Genomic DNA, 24,582 nt, shown 5'->3' on the forward strand with positions numbered 1-24,582 from the left:
GGAGGGCACGTGGAGCTACTTTCGTCCCTGTCCTTGTCCGCTCGCTGGCTGCAATGCCCGGCGTGACCACAGGAGAGCAGCACTGAGCCGTCCTCAGGAGCCGTTCCCCCCCCTCCCGCAGTGCCCGGCGTGAGCCACCGGGGGCAGCACCGAGCGCGCTCTCCTTCGAACCCTGGTGCGGCGGGGGGGCGGGGACCTTGGGTTTGTAACCCGCGTGGGAGCGGGGCACGTGCGGGGTGCGCGGTGCCGCAGCCCGGGAGCCGCGGAGCCGGTGCTGGCGGGACGCTGCCCCGCGCCGCCTGCGTCTGGCCCCGCTGCTCGTCGCCGCTGTCCTGGGGCGCCCGGCCCGGCCTCGTTCCGCAGCGGCGGGGGCAGGACCCGGGGGTGTCTGTGGGGGCTGTGTCCTGTGTGGAAACGTGAGTTGGGAACCTTTTTCTGGCAGTGCGGTGATTTTGTGGGTGGGAAGTTGGTCATTTAGTGTGGTGATTTGGGGCGTTTCTGTGGAAATGTTTGGGGAAATATGGAGACTTTGGGGGAAATCTGGGGATTTGGGACCTTTTTTCTGGATGTATGTGGAAATGTGTTTTTTGCTGTGGGAAACTGGGAATTGTGTGTGATGATAGCTCCTTTCCTTGAAAACACAGTGGCTCTGTATTTAAAGCTGGTTATTCTAGTAGTTGGTAGAAATGTGTTTAGAGAGATGGTGTGGTAATTTTAGGGTGAGCTGGGAGGGTTTTTAGGGGACTGGTTTGTTGTGGGATGTGTGGGAAAATTGCGTGGCAATTGGGCAAGCATATGGAAATACGGTCAGGTTGTGTCAGGGAAATTTTCTGGGGATTTGGAAACCCTTTTTGTAGGAATGTGTATAGGTAAGTGAAGATATTTGTGTAGTGATTTGGGTACCCTTAATGGAAATGTGCTGGGTCGGCCCACGGCGGTCGTCTTATCCACTGCGGCGCGGTTAACGGCGTGTGCGTTTTCACTCGTGTGAAACGGTCTAACGTGGGTGTGCCCTTTCTCTGAGGCTCTCCTCATGCACCTGTCCTTGGCACCAGCATATCAGTGGTGAGCTGCAGTGTGACAGAAGTGTTACTTGGGGCAGAAGGGCCCCCAGGAGCTGTCATGTCTGCAAGGGTCATTCTGGGTACCGAGACGGGTGTGGCGGTCCCTTGGAAACAGCCAAAGCACCACAGGCGAGTACGTGTTTCTGCTTCGACACGCCAAGCGGACAGAACGCACCAGCAGTTGCCTAGGCTTCTGCCTGGAGGCACGTCATTCACGTGCCCTGCTCCAACGGGAACACCTCCACTGACTGCAGCTCTTGCCTCCAACTGCTGGTAGCACCCTCAAAAAGCAATGGCTTGCCCCTTGACTTGCAGAATACTGGGGGCCCAGACCCCACAGACTTTGTATTCTCTTCCCCTGTGCCTGGGGGAGGTGTTGAGCCCTTTGATCTCTGCAGTCTTCAGCACTTGTTAGCCACTCCTCCTTATGTGCGCAACACCCAGCCCCTGTGACCTTGTCCTACCTGACAGCCTCTGTCCGCCTCTCCTAGTCTCATCCTTCCTCGGAAGGCTTCCCATGAAATCCCGTCTTCTGTCCTAGCGTGCAGCAGGCCTGCACCAATGTTTTCCAGCTTGCTTTAGAGAGTTGTAGGGTAGGGGTGGTGCTTCCTTGCCCCCTGCTGTTTGCTTCTGTCCGCTTTAAGGTGTTCATGTATTTCAGTTTTCCTTTTCTCCCCTCCTCTGTGGTGCCTGTGTCTTGCGCATATGCAGGATGTTGGCGTAAGGCAGGGGCCGGCAGCTCTTTGGTCCTGTGGGCCACGGAGGCGGTACTGGGGAAGGCGAAGCGGGCCGGTCAGCGGTGCCGATCCCGAATAGCCCAGGTCCCGCGTGCCCTACGGCTCCTCCCCGTACTGCCAACAGTGCCCAGCCTAAGCCCCGACCCCCAGCCCGCCCTGCACCTTCTCTGGACTCCCTGGACAAAGTTGACCAGATGGAACCTGTGTGCATAACCCTGGCCCGTTGTGCCCCTGCTCCAGACAACCCGTGCACACTGAGCAGCGGCAGTAGCTGTTGCTCGACATGGCGGAAACATGACTCCTCCTCGTCACGGCGGCCGGTCCCTTCTTCCTGCGGCTGCGCAGAGTCTACACGTGGGCTGCCCTGGGGCTTGTCTCCACTGCCATCGCTGCTGCTTCCGGGCCGTGCGGCAGGGCCGTGACGGCTGTGCAAAGGAACCGTAGGGCAGCCCAGCCTCAGGCTCGTAGCGGTTGCAGCCAGAAGAGCCTGGTAGCTGTGAAAGGTGTGGGGCCACTTGCCCCTTGTGCCGAGCACGAGCTTGCGTTCACCTCTGGCAGCTACGGCCGCTGCTCAGCGTGGGTGGGCACACGTAGAGGAGGCGCCGTGCAGTTTGGGGTTTGGGCCGTGTGCACGGGTTCTGGCTGGGCTGGTGCTCGTCCACTCTGCCGGGCCTAGTCCTGAGCGGGCACTGGCTGGATGGAGTTGGAGCTGTGCGTGTGGGTCCCTGCCAGTAGCTTGGGTTTGGGGCAGTGGCGGCAGAAACTGAAAGCAGCTTTCTTTGCCTGCGCAGCCTGGGGAGGCAGTTCAGGCGCACCCCGCTGCATGCCCAGAGGCAGCGGGATGCACCAGAGGCTAGACAGTGATTGGGCAAGACAGGATTGAGGTACCTGCCAAGGGGCAGACTGAGTCCCTCCATGGGCCACATCTGCCCATGCTACTCATGGTGTTTCATATGGAACAGGTTTTAGGAGCAGAGTATCTGGAAGGAGGACTACTGTTGTAAAACTGTCCGTCTCCCTGCAGCTGTCTCCCCACACGGATTTGTGGCGCTGAGCAGCCGTAATATGCTGGTGCCCTGCCCATGGCGTTTTCCCTCCCCCCTCAAGGCCAGTGCCCCTCGCTCCCCTTTTCTATGCTGATGCTGAAACCTGTCTAGAGAGCAGGTTGCAAAGCACCACACTTTCATTTTTTAAGCAGAAAAAGAAATGAAAAAACCTGTTGTTGTTCAGGAAGCACCGCAGGACATCAGTTCAACTTCAGGGGAGTTTGAGATGTGTGGTATACAGATTCTCACCTGTGCAGGAGGGAGGAGGAGGCTAACAGCAGATTGTCTCCACTTTGCAAATGTCTTTTAAAGCTTTCCTCTGTTCACATCGAATGTTTACGTGTGGTTTTTGCTTTGTTTTTTAAATGGATATTCCGATATGTGTCAAGCAGATTGGCGTCGCTGGAAGTTTGGGAATGGGAGCGAATCCGTTTTCCAGCGGACTTGGGAGATGTCAATGAGCGGGGGCCCGTGTCCCTGGAAAAAATACAACTCTGGAAGGGAAGAGCACTGCTCATCTCTTTCCCTGCCCACCTGGGAATGCTCCTTGTCCTGTTTTTTGTTTCTTTTACTCTGCTGTCTAGACCGATTTTTAATTTACAAAGGTTCACAAAACCAAAAATCAGTTGGTGTTTTAAGCTGCTTTTTTCCCACCTTTTCAGGAAGCAGTTACTCATCTTTGGTCTTGCCTGGTATTGAAGGCTGGAGAAACAGATTCTTATTGTACTTTCTCAGGCCATTGCTTGTGATGTAAATGCAGGCTTATTACTTGTTAACAGTTGCAAAGAGCATGTTCATCTAACACAGGAGGTACATGGTCCCACTAGGGACCTCTTACTGGACTTGGTGCTGGCGACAGGGGATGACCTGGTAGGGAATTGACTGACTCGAGGTAACCTAGGGGACAGTGACCATCCATTGATTGGATTCACTATCTGGCACAGGGTGGGAAAAATAACCAGTAGGGTAGGAGTGCTAGACTTCAGTGTGGTCAGGAGATTAGTTAGCGAGGCGCTGAAGGACAAGAGCACTGGTAAGATGGGAGTCCAGGAATGGGAGTTGTTCCTAAAGGGAGCAATCCTACAGGTGTAGGAGAAGATGATCCCGTTGCACAGGAGAGGGGAAAGAGGGGCCAAGAAACCCTCTTGGCTGAACAGCAAAATGCAGGAAAACCTAGGGGCAAAGAAGAGGCATATAGACAGTGGAAGCATGTGAGATTTACCAAGGTGGAGTATACCTACTTGGCCTGAACTTGCAGGGAGGCAGTTAGAAAGGGTGAAGCAGAAATGGAGCTTGGGCTGGCAACAAAAATTAAAAACAAGTAAAGTCTTTCTTTAGGTGTATAAGGAGTAAAAAGAAGGTGCCATGGTAGCATAGGAACCCTACAGGACAAAGTAGGGTAAATAGTGATAGGTGGGGTGAGCGGGGCAAGGTTGAGCTCTTCAGTGAGTTTTTTGCTTCTGTATTCCTGAACATGGAACAGGACAGGTCTCCCAGTTGGATGCTAGACAGGCATAAAAGGGACACCAGCCCACCAAGTGTTTGTGCCAACTTGGTGAAGAGGCACTTGGAAAGACTGGGTGTGTTTAAGTCAGCAGACCCACGTGATCTTCATCCAAGGGTGCCAAAGGATTTGGCAGCATTATAGGAGAGCCCCGACACAGCTGTTTGAGCACTCGTGGCACTCGGGTCAGGTCCCAGAGGGCTGGAAAAGGGCCAGTGCGGTCCCTACCTTTAAGAAGGGAAAGGAGGATCCGGGTAACTAGACACCAGTTAGTCTCACTTCTATTCTGAGGAAAACCTTTGAAAACATTAAGGATCACATTTGTGGGAGTCCTGGAAGGTGGGGGGATGCTGAAGGGCAGTGAGCACATATTCATAGCAGGTAGATCCTGCCTGACTAACCTTGTTTCTTTTTATGACCAGGTCACAAAATGCTTACACACAGGAATTGAGGTAGATGTCATCTACTTGCATTTTAAGAAGGCCTTCAATATGGTATCTCATTCTAATGTCATTAATAAACTGAGCCGCTGTCACGTAGATGATTACACGATCAGGTGGGTGGCAAAATGGCTCAGCGTCATACCCAGAGAATGGCGGTGGATGGGTCGGTATCGACCTGGAAAGATGTGGGCAGTGGAGTCTGACAAGGCTCGGTCCTTGGACCTGTGCTGTTTAATGTCTTCGTGAGTCACTTGGATGAGGGCGTGGAAAGCACTCTGTCCAAATATGCAGATGATACCAAATTTATGGGTAACGTTAACATGCTAAAGCAGAGGTCCTCAAACTGTGGTCTCTGGACCAGCGCTGGTCCACAAGCTCCATGTAGGTGGTCCTCCGAAATGTTGCAGAACAATTGAGAATCTCTGCATTTGGCCCTGCAGTTGATTACTTTTTTTTCCGGTGACGGAGATTAAGCGGTCCGCTGAGACCCTCGGCAATTTTCAAGCGGTCCGTGCAAAACAAAGTTTGAGAGCCGGTGCGCTAGAGGGTTGGGACCAAATCTGTGGGCACCTGGGCAGGTTGGAAAAATGGGCAGACCAGAATAGGATGCAGTTGAACAAAGACAAGTGCAAAGTGCTGCACCTAGGGAGAAGGAATCACCGGCACGCTTACAGGCTGCGGGAGGGCTTTCTCAGCATCAGAGCAGCGGAAAGGGATCTCGGAGTCAGCGTCGATACCGAGATGAGCGTGAGTTGTCAACGTGACAAAGCGATTGGTAAAGCTAACTGCACTTTATCATGTGTTCGCAGGTGCAGGACAAACAGGTCCAGGGAGGTGATGCTTACCCTCTACGCGACATTGGTCGAGCTGCAGTTGGAGTACTCTGTCCGGTTTTGGACGCCACACTTCAAGAGGGATGTGGACAACCTTGTGAGGGTTCAGAGGAGGGCAAAAGTATATCTATTATAGAAAATAACATGCAGTATATTTAGTTACATCAATTGCCACACTGCTAGCTAAAGATAAACCTATGATATACCATATAGGGATCATTTATGTACGGTCTGTTAGCTCCTTTTAGGACTTGTGCTTTGTTTAATTGTGTTTGACGGTTTCCTTTACTTGCTGACCAAGTTAGTTGTCGCAGCTGCGAAGGTTCACGCTGCGGTTACTCGGAACAAAGCCTTGGCCCTTGTGCTTAACAGCGTAAGCGCGGCTCAGCCTAGGCACCTTGAAAATGGCCGAGGCTGGCAGCAGGGTCATCTTATCGCTATCTGTGCTGGGGTTAACAGCGTGAGCATTTTACCTTGCGTGAAAGTGTCTGATGTGCGTCTGCCCTTTCTCACAGGCTAGTCCTTGCGCTCCTGTCCTTGGAACCAGCTTATCGGCGAGGAAGCGCAGCGTGACATTCGGAACCAAAAGGCCCGGAGTAGAAGGGCCCCCGACATCCGTCGCATCTGCAACGGGTCCCTGCGTGAGCTACTGAGAAACGAGCGTTTGGGGTCCGCACCGGTCTCTCGGAAACATCCGAGCCAGCCCTGGCAGCAGGTGCCTGCGCGTTCCTGCCTCGTACGCGGTCAGGGAACGCTACGCACCAGCAGTTGCCTCGGCTTCTGACCGGACGCACGCCGTTTGCTCGCAAGCATCCAAAGCTAGCACCTCCAGCGGCTGCAGCTGTTGCTTCCCAACTACTAGGAGAGCCTTGCAAAAGCAATGGCCTGCCCCTGGGCCAGGCTGATACCAGTGGCTGAGACCCAGAGACTTGCTGTTGTACCTCCCGGTGTCTGGATTAGGTGTCGAGCACTTGGAACTCTGGCAGCTTCAGCACATATTAACCTCTCGTCCTCCTGTGGCCAACACCACGGAGCCCGTGACCCTAATGTTTCTGTCAGCCTCTGTCCCACCCTTCCCCTGAAGGCCTCCCGTGAAATCCCTTGTCCCATCACAGTCTGCAGGTTGGCTCCAGCGGTATTTCCCAGCTGCACGTGGAGAGTTGCAAGGGAGGTGGGGAAGAGTTTTATGCCTCCATACTCTTTACTTGTTTCAGCCTGAAGCTGTTTGTTTATCTCAGGGCCTTTTTTTCCTCTCTCTCCTCCTCTGTCTGTGCTTCTGCTGTGTAGCCACTGCCTCCTGTGTATGTGGGAAGGTGATGTAAGGGGGTGCACAGTTACCCTTAAGAAGGAGCAATTTTTCTATGGAGTTAAGCTGAAACTGCTGTACAGAGCGTCTTGCAAAGTGCCTTCGGGTCTGCAGCGGTAGAAGGTATATGGGGTAAGGCACAGAGCTGAGGGAATTGCACTGTGTTGCCCTCTGTGAGCTTCCTGGGAAACACTTGGGGCAGGGGGTTGGGGGTGCGGTTCCTGTAGGTGCCTGGGCAGTGCAACCATTTTTCTTCTATGCCCATGGGGTGTGGGTGCAGGTTTCCCCCTGGGTGACATGACACTGCCTGTGCAGGCCCAGTCACCTGAGCGTAGAGCCAGGGGGGACTTTATGGTATGGTTGGGTTTGAACTACAAAGGAGCAGGGACCAGGATGCACGGGTGTCAGAGATGTGTTCCAGACCAGGTGAGGGGTGCATGCAGGTCCGTGGCAGCGTCCTAGGGCAGGGCAGGGCACTGGGGGGTCCCTGTGCTTCTGGCTAGTGCGGGAGGAGCCTGGTGCTGGGGGGTGCTCTGTGCTGCTGCTCACCAGCCCGTGCTTCTGGGATGCTTTGGTGCCCCTGACTCCCAGCCCGCAGCCTCTGCTTGTCTTGTGTTGCCCTCACTCCTGACCCGCACCCTTGTCCCCATGGAAAAGATCAGTCCCAAATGCGACTCAGGTGGGTGAACAGGTGATCCAGGGCTGGGTTTGGTGGGGGAGCGGGGGCAACACGTCCCCTAAGTGCACGGTGGCATGCGGTTGTGTCCCTCACTGGTGCTGTGTGGGCTGGGGCTGTGGTCCCACTGTTCCCGAAAGCAACGGGTTGCACCTGCTGGGCTGGAGAGGCCCCGGGGCGAGGGCAGCAGGGAGGGAGCCGGAGTCTGCAGTGGGCAGCCTGCCCCTGCCCTGCACACAGGATTGTGGGCACGGGTTTCTGCTGCCCCTTGGGAATGCGCACAGCTGTGAGGAGCCCCCCACCCAGCCTGAGCCCGCAGCAGGCAGGCAGTGGGTGGGGGGAGCTGGGCTTTGGTCTGCTGCAGCAGCTGCTGTCTCCTGCCGGGCAGGGCGCCGTGGACACGGGTCCCTGGCCCCATAGTGCTGGCAGCTGGGGGCCCCCTCTGGTAGAGCTGGGGGCCAGGAGGTTGGGCGGAGTGGGGAGTTGAGGGGCTTTTCATTTTAATCAGACATTTTGGTGTTTTTATTTGAGAATTAGTGGGGTTATCTATCAGAGATTTTGCCTTTTTTTTTAATCTGGGAAAAGCAGGATGCCTCGTCATTAGAGCAGCACGTGGGAGCCAGGGCCTGCAGCGTTATCAGGCGTGGGGTGGACACGCGGTTTCCGGTGTCAGTCGGAGCCCGGTGGGCGGCGGGCACGCTCCGCAGCAGCACCCGGGCTCCGGCGCTGCCGTGCGCTCTGGACACGAGGGGCAGCTCTGAGCCGGCACGTGTGGGGCCGTCTGCAAGGCTGGCTCGGGGCAGAGCAGACCGGGGTGCTGTGCGCGGCCCTCGGGGCTGTCAGGCAGCCGCTTGCCCAGCGGGGGCATCAGCGCTGCAGGCGGGATCCCCCATGGCCACGTGCGGGGCACGGGGGGGCGGGCGGGTGTTTTGTGCACGGTGCCGCAGCTCGGCCCCTTCCTCCTCGAGCTGGTGCTGGCGGGACGCTGCTCCGCCCCGCTCCGCCCCGCTTGGCCCTGGGCGCGCTGCTCGCCCCGCGCCCCCCGCACGGGGTCGGAGCCGCCGCTCTCCTGGGGCGTCTGGTGCGGCCTCGTTGCGCGGCGGGGCAGCGCGGTGCGGGCGGGCAGGCCTCGGCGCCGGACGGACCCGGGGGAGGGGGTGGAAATGTGCCTGTGAGCAGGGGCGTGGAGCTGTGAGAGCACCGGGGGGTTTTCGTGTTGCCTGTTTTGTGTGGGGGGCTTGGGAGACATTTTTTGTGGCAGTGTGATGATCTTTTTGGTGGGAAGTTGGTCCTTTAGTGTGGCGATTTGGAGGTGTTTTGTGGAAATGTTTGAAATATGGTGGTATCGGGAGAATTGTGTGAGGAGTTGGGACCTGTATTTGGAAATTGTGGAAATGTGATTGTTTGGGGGGAATTTGGTCATGGTGTGTGGTGATATAGTGCCTTGTTTGGAAATACTGCTATTTTGTGTGGAAACATGATGGTTTGGGAACCTTGTGGAAATGTGTGTGGAAATCTGGTGATTTTGTGTGGAAGTGGTGTGGTAATTTTAGGGTGATTTGGGAACTGTTTGTGCGACTGGCGTGTTGTGGGACCTGTGGACAATTGTATGGGGATTGGTTCACTGTATGGAAATACGGCTGTGTTGTGGGGGGAAAATGGTCTGGGGATTTGGAAACCCTTTTTGTGGGCTCGTGTGTGGGCTTGTGGTGGTTTGCGTGTGGAAAACCAGACATCCTTTGTGCTGACTTGGGGGCGTTTTTGTGGCAATGTTTGGAGATGTTTTGTGACGTTGGGAGAGGTCTGTGGGGATTTGGGACGTTTATTGGGGGAGTGTGTGGAAATGTTAAAATGTTGTGAGAAACTGGTGATGGTGTGTGGTACTAAAGGACGTTGTTTCTTGGAAAATGTGATTTTTGTGTGGAAAACTAGTGATTTAGGAACTCTGTGGAGATGTCTGTGGAAATGTGGTGATTATGCCAGTGAGAAGTGGTGTGGTAGTTTTAGGGTAATTTGGGAACTGTTTGTGTAACTGATGTTCGTGGGAGCTGTGGAAATGTGTGCGCATGGGAATATGGTTGTGTTGTGTGGGGGAAACGGTGTGGGGATTTGGAAACCTTTTTTAAGGGCATGTGGCGACTTTTGTGTGGAAAACAGTTTGTTCTGTGTGGTGATTTGAGAACCCCCTTTTTATCTGGAAGTGCTGATTTGTTTGGTGGCAGGTGAGTCATTTTGTGGTAATTTGGTGATGGGTTGGTGGAAAGGTGTGGGGAAACGTGGTATTGGGAGAATTCTGTGGGGACTGGGGAGCGTGTCTGTGGAAATGTGCTTTTTTGTGGAAGATGTGATAGTATGTGGTGAAAAAAGATCTGTTTTGGAAATGTGATTTTTTTTGCGTGGAAAACTGGTGATCTGGCACAGGTGTACATGGAAATGTGAGTGGAAATATCTGGTGATTTTTTTGTGTGTGTGGAAAATGGTCTGGTAATATTAGGGTGATTTAGGAACTGTTTTTGTGGAACTTGTGTGTTGTGGGACGTGTGGAATAGTTTGTGGTGACTGGGTAAGTGTGGAAATATGCTTGTGTTGTGTGAGGGAAATGGTGGGCAGGGGTTGGAAAAATTTCTGTGGGCATGTGTGTGCCTGTGTTTGGACACGTGGTGGTTTCCATGTCGAAAACTGGCCCTGATTTGAAAACCCTTTTTCTGGCAGTGTGGTAGGGTGTTGGGTTTTTTTGAGTGGGAGGTTGGTCATTTTGTGTGGCGATATGGAAGTTTTTTTGTAGAAACGTTTGGGGAACTATGGTGGTTTTGGGAGAGTTCTGTGGTGCTTTGGGAACTTTTTCCTGGAAATGTTTAGAAATGTGATTTTTGTTGTGGAATTTAGGACCTAGAGGTATACAGGACATTTGTTTGGGACTATAGGGGTTTTGCGTGGAAATATGATGATTTAATTTTTAGAAAATGGTGTGGTAACTTTAGGGTGATTTGGGAACTGTTTTGTGCGACCTGTGGAAAATCGTGTGGCGATGGGGTAAGCATATGGAAATATGGGTATGTTGTATGAGGGAAAATGCATGGTGATTTGGAAACCTTTTTCGTAGTAGTGCGTGTAGAAAAGTGTGATTTTTGTGTGTGTGTGTGGTCATTTGATAAGTCTGAACGGGAATGTGCTGGGCTGGCCCACGGGGGTCATTTCATCCACTGCGGTGCGGTTAACAGTGCGTGTCTTCTCACTCCAATGAAACGGTCTAACGTGGGTCTTCCCTTTCTTTCCAACTGCTCCTTGTGCACCTGTTCATGGGAGCAGTGTCAGCGAGGAGCTGCAGCGTGAAAGAAGTGGGACTTGGAAATATCCAAGGGACCACGGGTAACAGGTGAGTGTGAGTTTCTGCCTTAAACACTCTGATGGGGTAAAATGCACCCGCAGCTGCTTACGCTTCTGCCTGGAGGTGCATCATCTGCGTGTCACTCCCCATTTATGGGGGCCTCAATTCACCTCCTTCCGCCGCACCTGATTTACATGTGGGGACCCACTCTTCAGCCTGTGGGCAGGCATGTACCTGTGTACATGGTCACATGCACATAGCACCCCTTTGTGACCCCTCCTCCTGTTTCCCTGAGCACCTTGCAGGATGGAAGTCTGGCAGCCTGCAAGGAGAAACCCACCATTGGTCATGCTGTTCCCCTTTAGAGGTGAAAATCTGGATTTTTCTCATTTAAAGGAGAAAATCTGGGGGCGCTGGGTATCAGCAAATAAAAACCTAGGTTTCCGGACTAGCCCAGGGATTGACACGACACTCGGTTCGAGGAGTGACGGAAAGGCTTTATTTACTACAAGTATTTAAGATCAAGTCAGGCAAATCCAAACCAAATCAAAGTCCAGTAATTAGCTGTAAGGTGATGATTTCTCGCCAAACAGGCGACAAAGAGGCGGTCTGTTTCCCTTCACCTTGTAGAGTAAGTTGGGTGCGTCGGCAAGCCGTGTCAGAGAGATTTTTCACTCCTGAAGCGTGCGTGTGCTGTGTGCCGTTTTACTTTTTATCCCCTTACTTTAGCATCTTCAAAGCATTCTTTTAGTTGTGTAAATTAAGATGGAGTCCCAAACAGTAACCGACAGGAAAAACCTGCCAAGTACCGGTTATCAGAAATTTCTAATGCGAACGAGTTAGCTTCTTCGGTAACGAGAGGTTATTCAGTTTGGAACGTATCGAGAAACCGATTAACTGCTAGGAAAAACATACTAAATCAGGAGGAGATATCTATTACATACGGAGAATGTGTTTCAGCATATAAACGCGACTTAGTCGGAAAAGAGATATTTATCGTGCTAATTAATTGAGGATAGACGCTTCATACCGTTACACACCAGACAACTAAGAGTCTGTGTGAAATCATCCTGAATATAGCCCGATAAGATGGAAGAGACTTCATAATTCTTTCTTAGGTGGCCTGGCCATGAAATTGCATTGTCTTGCATTATGCAGTTAGCGTTATTATTCAGTATTTTAACTTTTGTGAGTAGGGCCAAGCTTTACATGATTTTCAGAGTCGTTACTGGGTCGGGGTTCTTAAGGTGACATACTGGGTTTTACTGCATTTTTCCCTGGTGAATGCAAAACCCGGGTCCCTGCCAATTACCCTTTTTGTACGTGAAGTGAAGACGCTATGACATTTGCCGGTGATGCTCTTAGCGTATAAAGGATTACAACCCTCCAAATTGGATAAAGCAGCTAGAGACAGGGCTAGAATATGCACTTTTATTGATCACACCTCGAGGCATAAGAATAAACCCTTTGTGCTATGCCTACCTAGTGACTTGTCACACCACAATACAGATTGTCCAGTCTACCGGCTGGGGGAGATGCAGGAGGGAGGAGGAGGCTAACAGGAGGTTGTCTCCACTTTGCAAAGGTCTTTGTAGTTTCCCTTTTGTAAAAACCTAATTTTTACGTGGGCTTTTTAAATCGATAGTTTGACGGGCGTCACGTAGACTCGTTTTGCTGAAACTTTGGGAACGGGACCGAACCCATTTTCCTGTGCGCTTGGACCTGCAGATGGCTGGGGCCCGTGTCCCTGGGGAAACTCCGAGTCTGGAAGGGAGGAACACTGCTCATCTCTCTCCCTGCCTGCCTGGGAACGCTCCTTGCCTTGTGTTTGTTAGACTCTGCCATTTAGACCTATTTTAACTTGTAACAGGGTCACAAAACCAAATGCCAGTTGCTGCTCGTAGCTGCCGTTTCCCATCGTTCCAGAAAGCAGCTACTCGCTCTTGGTCTTGTCTGGTATTAAAGTCTTGAGAAACAGAATTTTATTCCACTTTTTTTGGCCGTTCCTTGGGATGTAAGTGTAGGCTCACAGCCTATTCCTTGTATGCCAGCTTACGCACGTGTCGTTCTTAAGTTAGGCTTCTGGCAGGTGTGTAGTCTGCAATACTGAGCGTGGTCTGTCAGGCCCTGACCATATTTTCAGTTTACACCGAGGGGAATCTGCCCATAGCCTTCCTTCCCCTTTCTCATCACCATCTTCGTAACATCCCTGCCTCTTTACTTGTCGCTCATTTCAGGAGCTGTTGTGTGCCAGTGCTTCTGTTCCCTGGTGCTTTCCCCGGGTACCCACCCTGTCTCCTGTACGTGGTGGAGGACCGGTTTAAGGAGTTGCACGGAGGGCCTCACAGAAGTCCTGTGTGGTCACGGGTTTACAATGAAGACTTGCAGCTGTGTGTTACTATTTCTGGGGTGTGCCGTGTGTGAGGTGCAGCTGTCAGAGGAACGCTTTGGAGATGTCGCTCACGCAGGGAAGCAAAATTGTTCTGCTCCCCACTACTGAGCTTTAAAGGGTGATACCTGTGAGACATCACATCCCCTGTCCAAACCTGAGCCATCTGAGCAGGGGAAGTGGCATGGGAGCGGGGGCCAAGATACCTGGTTGACAGCCCAGACTGCAAGTTGAAGGCTGCAATGGAAGCGCTCAGTGTGTGGCCTGTCAGATTCCAACAAAATCTGTCAAGTCTTACATGTAGCTTATCACAAGGAAACGAAAAAGAAAAGGACATGAGCAGGGGCCCATGTTAGAGTCTTAGTGCATTGGTCAGCGATTGGGGGTGAGGGGGTGCATGTCCCTCCTTCACTGCTTGTGTGTTGACTGTCATTGTTAAAGGACCAGGGTTGGGGGCGGGGGCATTCTTGGCTGCTTGGCCAAGTGCCTGGGGGAAGAGCTAGGAGGGAGGGGGAGGTTCAGCAACCCCGGACTGGCCAGGTCTCCCCCTGCCTCCCACAGGGCTGCGCTACCTGCTACTGGCAGTGACTCTGCCTGGAGCAGTTGGCAGGCCCTTGTAAGCAGCCTGCACTGCTTGGGAGATGTGGGCTGTGACACCTTGGTTTTCTGGACTGTGGTAAGAAAGCAAACAGCCTTGTAGTACAGGCTTCAGTTGTGGGACTGCACCCTGTTGTTGAGACCCCCCCCAGGGGCTTATTTCTTGTATGTCCATGCAGGATAGTTGGAGGGGTGGGGAATGGAAGGAAGAGGCATGGATGAGACCTGCATCTTCTGTTCAGCAAATTTCTGTAAGTAATGTTAGTACTACTAATATTATCCCTGTTCTGATTCTTACTATTACTATTATTTGTTTTTCCATATACTTTGCCAACAAAGCACCTGGCAGGTCCAGTAAGAAAAGGAAGTTTCCAAACAGGTGACAGAAGGAAACCAAATGATTTAAGTATGCAAGTGGTGGTGGTGGTGTTGGGAAGGTTCAGGAACCATGGGGGAGGCAAGATTTTTTGTTATGTCTTTTGTGGCAACAACAGCACGGTTTGGACGGACAGAAGCAAGGTTTTAGGCATCCCAGTCCCCTTTTTCAGTCCTGGTTCCTTCCCAGCATCCTGAGGAAAGGTACTGTCATACCCCAAAGGTTGCCTGTATCTTACAGTTGGTCTGGTAAAACAGGGGTCAAAAAACCTATGGCCTGTGGTTTGGATCCAGCCTGTGAAGAAACTGGTTCTAGCCTGTAGCAGTTCAACCAAGGAGCAGCACACTCCCACGGTGACAGCAGCAGGGACATCCCCAGCGGCCTGTTGCCACTGCGTTCAGTTTGTTCTTTGTGCTGCAGCAGAAGCAGCCTCCCCAGGGTCCCGGCCCCTGCCTCTTTCTTTTGAGTCCCTTCACAGCCTGTGGAGATTGCCGGGGAGCAAGCTGTCACGTTGGCAACGGTGCACAACGGCAAAAGAACGGCCCTTCCCTGCAAGGAAAGATTGCACCTAACTCCGAGCGAGCAGAGCAGAGCAGAGCATGGACACAGAGCGAGATGCTCATCAGTAGGGTAGTCTGGCCTTGCCGTTGCTAGGAGTGCCCAAGTAGGGAGGTGTTGGAATAATTTCTCAGCTTTTTCCCTAGATCGCTCTAAGAGGAGAGGGGAGCGCTAAGCACACTTGGGTTCGTGCACGCTCCCCATCGTTTTCAGAAGCGGACGGCAGGAGAAAGTTTGCGGTCAGCGATAGCAGCACAAGGCCGCGCAACCAGGCTGGGGAACGTGGGGCTCTTTCCTAAACCAGGAGTGGCAGGACTTGCACAGCTTTGCCAGGTGAATGCTGTGCCTGAGTCCTATATATTGCTTACCTTGGCTCTTGCTGCCCTCTCCCTCCCTGCCTCCATGAGCACAGGTACAGCCTTTCTTAAGCCCCTCTCACTGCTACCTGGCCAACTTTTAAAGCAGTGGTTCTTGCCCTTTTTCACTGTAGGACCCCCCACCATCCTGGTCCGTGATTCAGAGAATCTCTCCCTCCCTCCCTCCCGTTCCTTGACCCTGCCCCCAGGCAGCCTTGCAGCATTTCTCTCTACCTTGCTGTGACCCTTTCAAATCTTGCAGAGGAACCTCTCTGCTCCCTTTGGCTGGTGGTGTAGATAACAGGGAGGAAGGTAGGGAGCCTCTTCCTGTCCTGGAGGGCACAGTGAGCAGAGCTAGGGTATAAAGATGGACGTGGGCCCCGTGCAGCGAGCGGAGGCTGCTTCGGCACCGGACCTGAGGACGAGGACCCAGCTGAGCACGGTTGCGTTCTTGTTGCCCGGGCAAATGGGGAAGGTCGTGCCGGCTGGGAAGGGTCCGGTGGACGCCTCGGCCTGTTCTCCACGCTTTTTCTGTGGGCGGAGCGGGTGGGTCGTCCTGCCGGCAGTCGGGTCGAGGACAGGCTCTGGCATGGCACTGCCGAAAGCATTTTGGCAAAGTTGAGGCTCAGCAAGGGCTCCCCATACTGCTGCTTGGTTCCTTAGTATCGCAATCCTGTTTTGGTTTCTGAGTTCCCCCATTTCGTGTTCTTACTAACAGCTCGTTACCGCCGGGCCTCGGCCGAGGAGGCTGCGGCCAGTCTGCGCTCAGAACCTCGCAGGCCGACGCGGGCACAGAAATGATGCAGCTACGGCTCCCTCGATGGTTACCCTTGAAATGCAAAAGGCGGGTCCCACTACAGTGGCCACCTAGGCAGCTAAGAGGCAGGAGACCAAGCTGCAGCCTGAGCTTGCCTGTCATACCCCAAAGGTCCCCCACGCAGTAGTGCAGCACCACGCACGTTCTCCCCCACGGGGTGGGAGGTGGTGGGTCTGACTGGCAGCAGGTCCCTCGCTGGTGCAGATTCCCTCGCCTTTGCCTTCCAGCTCGCCCCGTCCTGCAGACACCCGAAGCAAAGGTCTGGGGTGGGAGCCAGGTGCCAACAGCTGGGGGTTGGGTTTAACGCCGTGTGCCCGGTAGTGTGGCGTGGGCCAGGTGCTCTTTCTTGGCTGAGTGGGTTAGGTGCCTCACCCGCAGAGGTTTTGGGGGCTATGGCATTAGCGCCAAGCCGGGGTCAGGACGGATGCTGGAAACAAGTGCTTGTCGCACACGGCCACGGAACAAGATGCGCAGCTCCGCATGACAAGGCGGCACCTGCGGCGGTGATGCCTGATGCGCGCTAGCGCTTCCTCACAGGTAGGACCTGCCTCGGGCCGGCGCAGTCCGGCAGCCGCGGGACCGCGTACCTGCCTGCGGCTGGGGTGCGCCCGGAGTGGCAGCGGCCCCCGCCTGGCGGTGAGGACGGCGCTGGCGGACGGGGCGGGCAGAGTTTGCAGTCCCGGTCCCTCCTCCAGTCTCAGGGGCAGAGCCAGACCCAGCGCGCACTGCCCTGCGGCCGGGCCGGAGTGCGCGGGGCGGGCGGCAGGAGCGGGGGGCGGTTGGGGCCCGAGCGCTCTTCCTGGGGGCCTGGGCGGGATCCTCCGGGCCGCCCTCGGGTCCCGGCGCGGCAGCAGGAAGCCGAGGTGCGGCTCGTGCCGCCGGGGCGGTGGCGGCCACGGGCCCCGGTTCGTGCGGCGGGGCCCGGCGGCCCGTGCGGAGCTGCCTCCCTGCGCGCCCGGGGCGCTCATCCCTTGAAAAGCCGAGCACTGGCGGGCGCGGAACGTGACCGGAAGGGGCGGGGCTCGGCGGGCCGGCCTCGGGGCGCTGGAGGCGGGAGCTGTGGGCTGCGCTGCGCCGGGGCCGGGGAAGGCGCCGCGCCCTGTGTGCGGGCTGGGCGTGCCCGGTCCCCCGTGCCGGGGCGGCGCTGCGCTGCCCCGTGTCCCCGCGCTCCTGCGTTTTGTCCGTCCTCGTTTTCGTGTTGTTAACCCGCCGCTTTCTCTGCGCTGCTCCCAGCCGGCGGGCGCGCTGCTCCGTGGGGTGCTGTCCCTCGGGCGCCTGGGGCCCTGCTTTGCTGGGGCCGGGGGTGTTATGGGAGCCGTTGGCTGAGACCTGCCCTCGGTCCGAGTCCTGGCCTGGGAGTGCTGTTAATTGCCCGCGTTAATTGCCTCGAGTCGGGGCGGGTCTTTCCGCCGCGGTGCCTGGTCTCCGAGGAGAAGGGGGCCGCGGGTCCTGGGTGCGAGGAGTGTCCCCTGTGCCGGCTGGGCCTTCCCCCGGGCTCCGGCCCCTGCGTGCTCTAGGCCTTGGCCCGAGGTGCCCCAGCCGCACCTGGCCTGCCCTGCCCTGCCCTGCCGCGGGGCGGGGGCGGAAGGCTTGACCCTGCGGGTGCCGGGAGCCAGCTGCGGCCGGCTGGTCTCGGGGCCCGGCAGAAATGCGTCTCGCGTGGGGCTGGGGGTGAGCGGTCCCGTTGTGGGGCGGCGTCCTGAGCTCTGCTGTTTTTAATGCTAGTTTACTAGCTGCAGCCCCCAAAACGCTAGGAATTACATTTTTATTCCAAAAGTATTTATTGAAGTCCAGGATTTTTAGGTACCCTTTGAGTGCGTACTTTAACACAGCGTCAGCAATTATTTCCGGTGCAGGGCCACTCACCAAGTGGTGGCACGGGTTGCAGCCCTGCCCCTGGCGCGGTGCCCTGCCCCTTGGGCAGCAAGTCCTATCCCGTAACCCTGGCCTTTGCCACTAGAAGTCCCTCTCCTTTCCCCCTGGAAACACTCCTTTCAGGAAGGGGTTTTGTCATCTCAGAAGCAGAAAAATACCAAGTTAGGTTCTAAAAAGAGAACATCTACAACAACGACTAATTTTATTAAAAAAAAAAAAAGCGGTCATTTGATTTCAAGAGTCACTCTTGTGCTCCCCAGGCACTGGAAACACATCCAGCCTGAGCTTCTCTGAGCACAGCCAGGCTTCCAGAAACCGGTGCACCATTGGATCCAGCAGGTGCAGCCTGTGAGCTGGGGCTGCAGCCGTGCAGCTAGCACCCTGCCTGGGCAGCCTTGAGGGAAGCGGCTGCTGTGGAGGGAAGCACCCACCCCCTGCGACTCGGGGGCTGTGCAATGCCCAGCAGCTCGTGTTGGCAGGCTCTGCTGAGGGCTGTGGGTGGGAGGAAGCAGTGAGGGGCTTGATCTCTCTTCTTCCCCCTCCCCCAGCCTGCGTGCATCTGTGGGCAGGCTCCAGAGCACTGTGGTTGTTTCATTAAGCATGGTGACGAGCTGCTGAGATTAGACCATCGGAGCGCTCTGGAGAGAAGGAATAAGCCTCTGGAAGGGGGAAAACTTATAGAGGGGATGACTGGTTCCTATGGAGGGGGTGAGGGGTGGAATAGAGCTGCTTCTGTAACTCTTTGGGTGGGAGTTGTTCTGCCCTTGGTGCTGTGAGGACTGGAAGTGGAGTTGCTTGTAAGGTTTTTTTGGTTGTGGTGGGGTCGGTTGGCCTTTCTGCCAAAGTTTCTAGGGTCTGAGAAGCAAGTGTAATGAAGAGACCTAGAGCTGATGACTCATGGAGGGAGCAAGAGGCTGGGTGTGTGCTTCTGGATTCCCTGTGGTGAGGCCTCTGCCCCTGTGCCCTTAGCTGCCTTGGAGCGGGACACGGTCACAGCCCGGGGGAGGTGCAAGCTTCCTTGGATCGGTGTGGGGTTGTCTTTGATTTGTCAGTTTGTTGCAAGGCACAGGGATGGCTTCTGGGAGCTTGGAGACACTGGGTGGTGGGGCCTGGATGTGTGTGTATGCTGTTTGGGAGGGATTTCAGTCTGGTCTTGATTGACCCTGTGGGCTCCGTGGCTTGTTTTGTCTTTCAGGATCCTGGCTGTTGTGGAGAGACTTTGGGTTGGAGATGGATGCAAAGAAGTGGAGGCGTGCCATGGTGATGGAGGATAGAGCAGGAGGAGTAGCGTGATGGAAGGTGGACTTACCTCAAGCGGGGGTGGTGTTTTGAGTGGGGGTGTCTGGGTGGGTTGGGAAGTCCCTGCTCTGGGTTGGTGTCCTGAGCTGCACGCTCCCAGGGCAGGGCTACTCAAGCGGAGGGCCATGGCATCCAGGAGTGCCTCTGAGATGAGTGGTGTATGGCTGGGCTGGCTTGGCCCAGAGTTGCTCTGAGTCTGTGCAAAGATCTCCAGGTTGCGGTGGGACAGAGGATTGGGTCTCTGCCTGGCTGTACCTGTTGCCACATGCCTCCTTTCAGTGCTGGGAATTGCATTTATGTCTCATCTCTCTGGGTGTGTCACTGGTGTCTGTCTTTGTACTTCTGTTCTTAAAAATCACTGCAGCACTTGTTACTTTGTTCTTCCCAGGACTGAAAGGAGGGTTGTGTTTGCATGTAAATTGATCCCCTCACTTGGGAGGGGTGTAGCTGCAGCCCCCTGCGGTTTGTTAGTGGGGCCAGTCCAAGCTGCTGTTGTACCCCTGGTTGGGAGGGAGGGGATGCTGTCCCGTTGGTGGTGTGAGACCTGCGCATAGCGCTGCAAGTGTTAATTTCTGTTGTTCATTTTTGGCGGTGTGGACATGTTTGGCAAGATGACCAAAGTCTGGTCCTGAGTGGAGAAGAGCTGAGGAAGAGGTGAAGAGCCCTGGAGCTGGTATGGCGTGGAAGGAGTTGGAGACGGCCTGAAGCCATGCTCACGTGATCACCTGGAGCGAGGTATTTGCTTCTTGTGGGTTGCAGCTCTGGATGGAGAGATCCTGCAGTTGGTAAGGGGTTGCTTGGAGCAGTGTGGGGCTAACTGCTAGACTCAGACATTCGTGCTTTGCCCTTTGATGTTTTTCATGCTGAGGCTTTTCTTTTGCGTCCTCAGCAGGTGCCTGCATCGTATCTGGGAATGGGATAGCAAGCATGAGGACTGATGGCGCACAAGGACTGAAGGCGTAGCATGATGCCAGGTGTGGTGAGTGCTGGCTCTCGGGGCTGAGGCTTTCCCCTGCTGTCTGCCTACCCTGTGCGTGCCCATAGCAGTGTGTTGAGGTGCTCCCTTGGCTGGATGTGTGGGGTGGCAATTCTCCCGGTGGTTCCCTTTGACTGTGTTTTGTTCTTCCACTTGGGGTGAATACCTGTGCTTGCTGTGCTTGCTGTGGGAAAGCCCTAGGAGGACTCTGCCTGCACCCTTGCAGCTATGGGGGGGGGGTTAAAAAAAAAAAAGGAAAAGAAAGGGTGCCGGTGGGGTCTTGGCAGGGTGGGGCCACTGTCCCCAGCCCGGTGAGGCCTCTGAGTTGCTGATAGTGGCAATTTCCTTTTCTTTGTCTCTGTATGTGTGTGGAGGAGCCATCTTCTGAAGGCTTGAGGGCTGTGGAGCAGACTCTGTGAAGATGAAGTGAAGAGTCCCAGAGATGGTGCAGGAGGAAACGGGCAGCCCTGTTGTGACTTCCTGATTTGCGTGGTGTGAGGCCTCTTCCCCTGTGGCATCACCTGGCTGGAGTCTGGGGTGGGTCTGAGCTGTCTTGCAACAGTGTGATGCGTTTGTCTTCCTGCCTGACCACTTCTTCCACACTTGTTCTTTCATGTTTCTTGGAGGTTTTGTGTGTAGCTTTGCAGGCGGTGCGTCTCCGCTCCCACTTCTTGCTGTGAGGATGCCTGGATAAGCAGCAGCATGATTGTGGCTGGGGTGAGTAGTGCCTGTTGGAGGTGAGGGCTCTCCTGCGGTGGCTGTCCCCTGTGTAGGTTAGCTGAGTCCTTGATTGCTTGTAAATATGCACCTCAGGCTGGCCACAGGCATGCCTTTGTGAGCAGAGTTAGTGGATAGGGGGGCTGGATGTATGCTGGGGGTTTGGAGAGGGGAACGTCCCTTATCTCCGAGTCGGTGCCCTTGCATTCCCTCGGTGGGCTGATGAGGTTTTTGTTTTTTTTCCAGTGGCCTCAATGTTGTGGGGGAGAGGAACAGAAGCGAGGCTTCTGCGGTGGTGGTAGAAGATGGAGGAACTGGATCCCGAAAGGTGGGCTGGGTTAAAGTGGGAGGCTGGGTTGCGTTTTCCCTGGTCGTGTTTGGGTGGGGAAGGAAACGCCTTGTGCGTAATGGGGTCTGGAGCTCCGTGCTGTCTGGGAAGTGATGCTGAAGCAGGGACTTGTGGCCCTTAGGGATGCTGCAGAGCAGGGGGTGTAAGCCTGAATTGGGTTTAGTTTGGTGGTGAGACCTGACTCCTTGTAAAGGCTGGAAATTGTCCTTGAGTATATTAGGGGTTTCAGTGTTTGCCCCTGGCTTCTGGGTGCAGGTGACAGCATTGGATGTGCTGGGACAGAGGAGCGGGTGCGTGCGTGTCCGCCTCTGCCTGGCTGTTGCTGCTGCCAGTGGTCTTCCTTCAGTTCTGGGAATTGCACTCTGTCCTATGTCTCTGGGTGTGTCACTGGTGTTTCTTTCTACTTTGATATCTAAAATCACAGCAGCACTTCTTCTTTCTTTCTTTGCTCTTCCCAGAGCTGGAAGGATAGGTGTGTTTGCAACTGAATTGATCCCCTCATTTGGGTGGGCTTTGACTGCACCCTGTGTGCCTCGCGTGCGAGTGGGGGTGTTATGCTTTCGGTGTCCTAGGCTGCTGGGGGTGGGGGGCGTTGTCTCTGCTGTCAGTACTATGAGACGTGAATACTGTTGCGTGTAGTAATTGCTTGTTGTTTTGGGTGTGATGTTAATATGTCGAGCGTGAGTGGAGAAGAGCTGAGGCGAAGAGACCTAGAGCCAGCGCTAGGTAGAAGCGGGTGGAGGAAGCAGGTGGTTGTGCAGCCATGCTCGCTTCTGGGTCACCTGGAGGGAGGCCTCTGCCTGTTCGGTGGACCTGTGTGCATGAGCAGAGCCTGCAGTGAGTAAGATGTTACTTGGAGCGGTGTGGCGTGGTCTTCCCACGGGGCGGTTGCTTGTGCTTGCCCATTTTGTTTTGCAGTGACGTTTCTTGTGTGCCCTCAGGAGGTCCCTGCTTCCCCTGTGTGGAGAGGATGGCAAGGAGGGAGGAGAGTGCGCCGGAGGAAGAGGAGCGCGATGCTAGGTCCCATGAGTGCTGTCTCTTGGGGTGAGGCCCTTCTCACAGATGGATGGGTGCACCCTGGGCAGGCACGTCTTGGAGAGCTGTGAGCTGGGGCCTGGGTGTGTGTGGTGTGAATTGTACCTGTGGGTTTCTTCTTCTGTTCATTTGTCCCCTTTGGGGTGACTGCGTGTTCTGTCCCTTGCAGGGTCCTGACCTGTGCAGAGGGAAATGACTGCCGGTTGAAGGAGTGAAGCTGAGCAGCGCCCACGGAGGGTGAAGCAGGAGGAACTCGATGCCGCACGGCGTGTCGGTGCCGGATGGGCAGTTCTGGCAATTGGTACGAAACGGCGTGGGGCGGTCTAGGGTTTTTGGAGTCTGGCAGTTAGTTTTTGTTTTGCTCTTTGTTGCTAGTTGTGCTGAGGTTTTTCCTTGGCTGCCTCAGCAGGTGCCTGTCTCCCATATGGGGAGAGGATGGTAAGCAAGGATGCTTGAGGGCTGGAGGAGAAGTGATGCCAGGTGTGGCAAGTGCTGGCAGTCAGGGGTGAGGCCTTTCCCCTTGTGCCTGTGTACCCTGTGTGTGCCCTTAGTGGTGGGGAGAGGTGGTCCCTTGGCTGGACGTGTAGGGTGGGAATGCCTCCGCAAAGATCAGGACCCTGGACTGGAGTTCAGCCCAAGGAGCAGAAGTAAACACAGGAGAAGGAAGCCACTGAGGAGAAGGGAGAGGGCGAGGGACTGGAGCAGAGCAGTGGTAAGGGAGCAAGACGAGCAGGATGCTAGAAGGTGCTGTGGAATGGTGGGGGTGTCTGTGTGTGGTGGGAAGGCCCTGGTGTGGGACGTTGTCATGAGTTCAATTAGTGCAAGCAGTTACGGTCAACCGGGGTGTTGCGGAACCTGAAGTTTCCCTCGTTCCTTGCGGTGGCTTGCTGTGGCCAGGGGTCCCTCATCTGGCTCTGCATGAGGCTTGAGCATCCCCGCCTGCCCCTGCCACTAGCTTTTTTGGCTCCCTGGGCTGGGTTTGGTCCAACATCTGGGTGCCGGTGTCTGGCTTTCCCAGGTTTTGTTGGGGCAGGAGTTGGGCGTGCGTCTCTGTCTAGCTGTTTGTCTTCCCACAGGCTCTCCTACCAGTGCCAGGAATGGCTTGTCCTGTGTCCGTGTGCTTTCTTGTTTGTCTTGTTGCTTTGAGAGTCGCTGCAGCATTTCTCTCCTCTTGCCAGAACTGGCAGGAGACCTGCGTTTGCACATTAAAATTGCTTCCTTTGCTTGCTGAGGGAAACTCCTGAGCGGGCTCTGGCTGGATAGTCACAGCTATGGGGGGCGGTGGTAAAATAAATTTGCTTGGGAGTGTTGGCAGGGAGGGTCCACTGTCCCCAGCGCTGTGAGGCCTCTGAGTTGTTGATAGTGGCCTTTGCCTCTTTGTGAATGTGCGTGTGGAGGAGCCATCTTGCCAGGGCTTCAGGCTTGTGAAGCGGACACTTGGCAGAATAGGTGAAGAGACCCACAGGTGGCAGCGGAGGAAATGGGCAGCCCTTTCACGCCTTCCCATTTTGTCTCGTGTGAGGCCTCTGCCTCTGTGGCGTCACCTGTTTGGAGCCCGCGGCGGGTTGGAGCTTCCTCGGACCACCGCGACGTATTTGTCTTCTTGTCGGACCGCTTCTTCGCACTCGCTCTTTCGTGTTTCCAGGTGGTTTTGTGCGTGTACCTTTTGCAAGTGGCGTGCCCCCTCCCCCCTTTCCAGCTGTGAGGTTGAGTGGAGAATGAGCCGCACGGTCGTGGCTGTGGCGAGTAGTGCCTGTAGGAGATGAGGGGTCTCCTGTGGTGGTTGCGCCGTATGTGTGGCGGTTGCTGTGATTGGTGACTCCTTGATTGCTGTGAATATGTGGCTCGGGGTGACCACAGGCAAGCCTTTGAGAGCTCAGTTGGTGGGTAGTGGGGCTGAATGTGTGTGGTGGGGGTTTGGAGAGGAGCTTTCTTCCTCTGAGTTTGTGCCCTTGTGTCCCCTCTTAGAGCTGATGAGGTTTTTGTTGTTTTTTCAGCTGCGTTGATCTCGGGGGAGGAGGATACAAGGGCATGTTGTGGCGTGATGATGGAAGGTGGAGGAACAGGATGGTGAAAGGTGGGCTGGGTTAGAGTTGCAGGGGTGGGATTTGCCCTGGTGATTTTCAGGTGGGGGAGGTAATACCTAGTGTGGGACAGTGTCTGGAGCTCCATGCTTCCTGGGCAGTGATGGTGACGGAGGGGAATGTGGGCACCAAGTGTGCTCTAGAGCTGGGTGGTATAACCCTGGATTAGATTTTACCCTGGTTGTGAGTTGTTGTGTTTGTGTGAAGTCTCAGAATT

The 24,582-nt window shown here is 55.0% G+C and overlaps 1 long non-coding RNA gene across 31 annotated transcripts in view; it reads left to right on the forward strand.

Annotated features, from left to right (window-relative positions):
* The first annotated feature begins 401 nt into the window (after positions 1 to 401).
* LOC132246546 (uncharacterized) overlaps positions 402 to 24,582 on the forward strand; it is a 44,464-nt gene continuing 20,283 nt past the window's right edge. For 2 of the 31 annotated variants that reach the window (XR_009457909.1, XR_009457912.1), the window contains exons 1-10: positions 5,201 to 5,748; positions 6,143 to 6,798; positions 10,919 to 10,985; positions 12,583 to 15,190; positions 19,101 to 19,989; positions 20,094 to 20,183; positions 20,555 to 20,897; positions 21,144 to 22,083; positions 22,188 to 22,348; positions 22,451 to 22,582. This is a non-coding gene — a long non-coding RNA (uncharacterized LOC132246546). The other 29 variants (XR_009457898.1, XR_009457910.1, XR_009457884.1 and 26 more) reach the window with 27 other exon arrangements.

The sequence above is a fragment of the Alligator mississippiensis genome, chromosome 16 (genome assembly GCF_030867095.1).
Source record: "Alligator mississippiensis isolate rAllMis1 chromosome 16, rAllMis1, whole genome shotgun sequence".
Classification (NCBI taxonomy): Eukaryota; Metazoa; Chordata; order Crocodylia; family Alligatoridae; genus Alligator; species Alligator mississippiensis.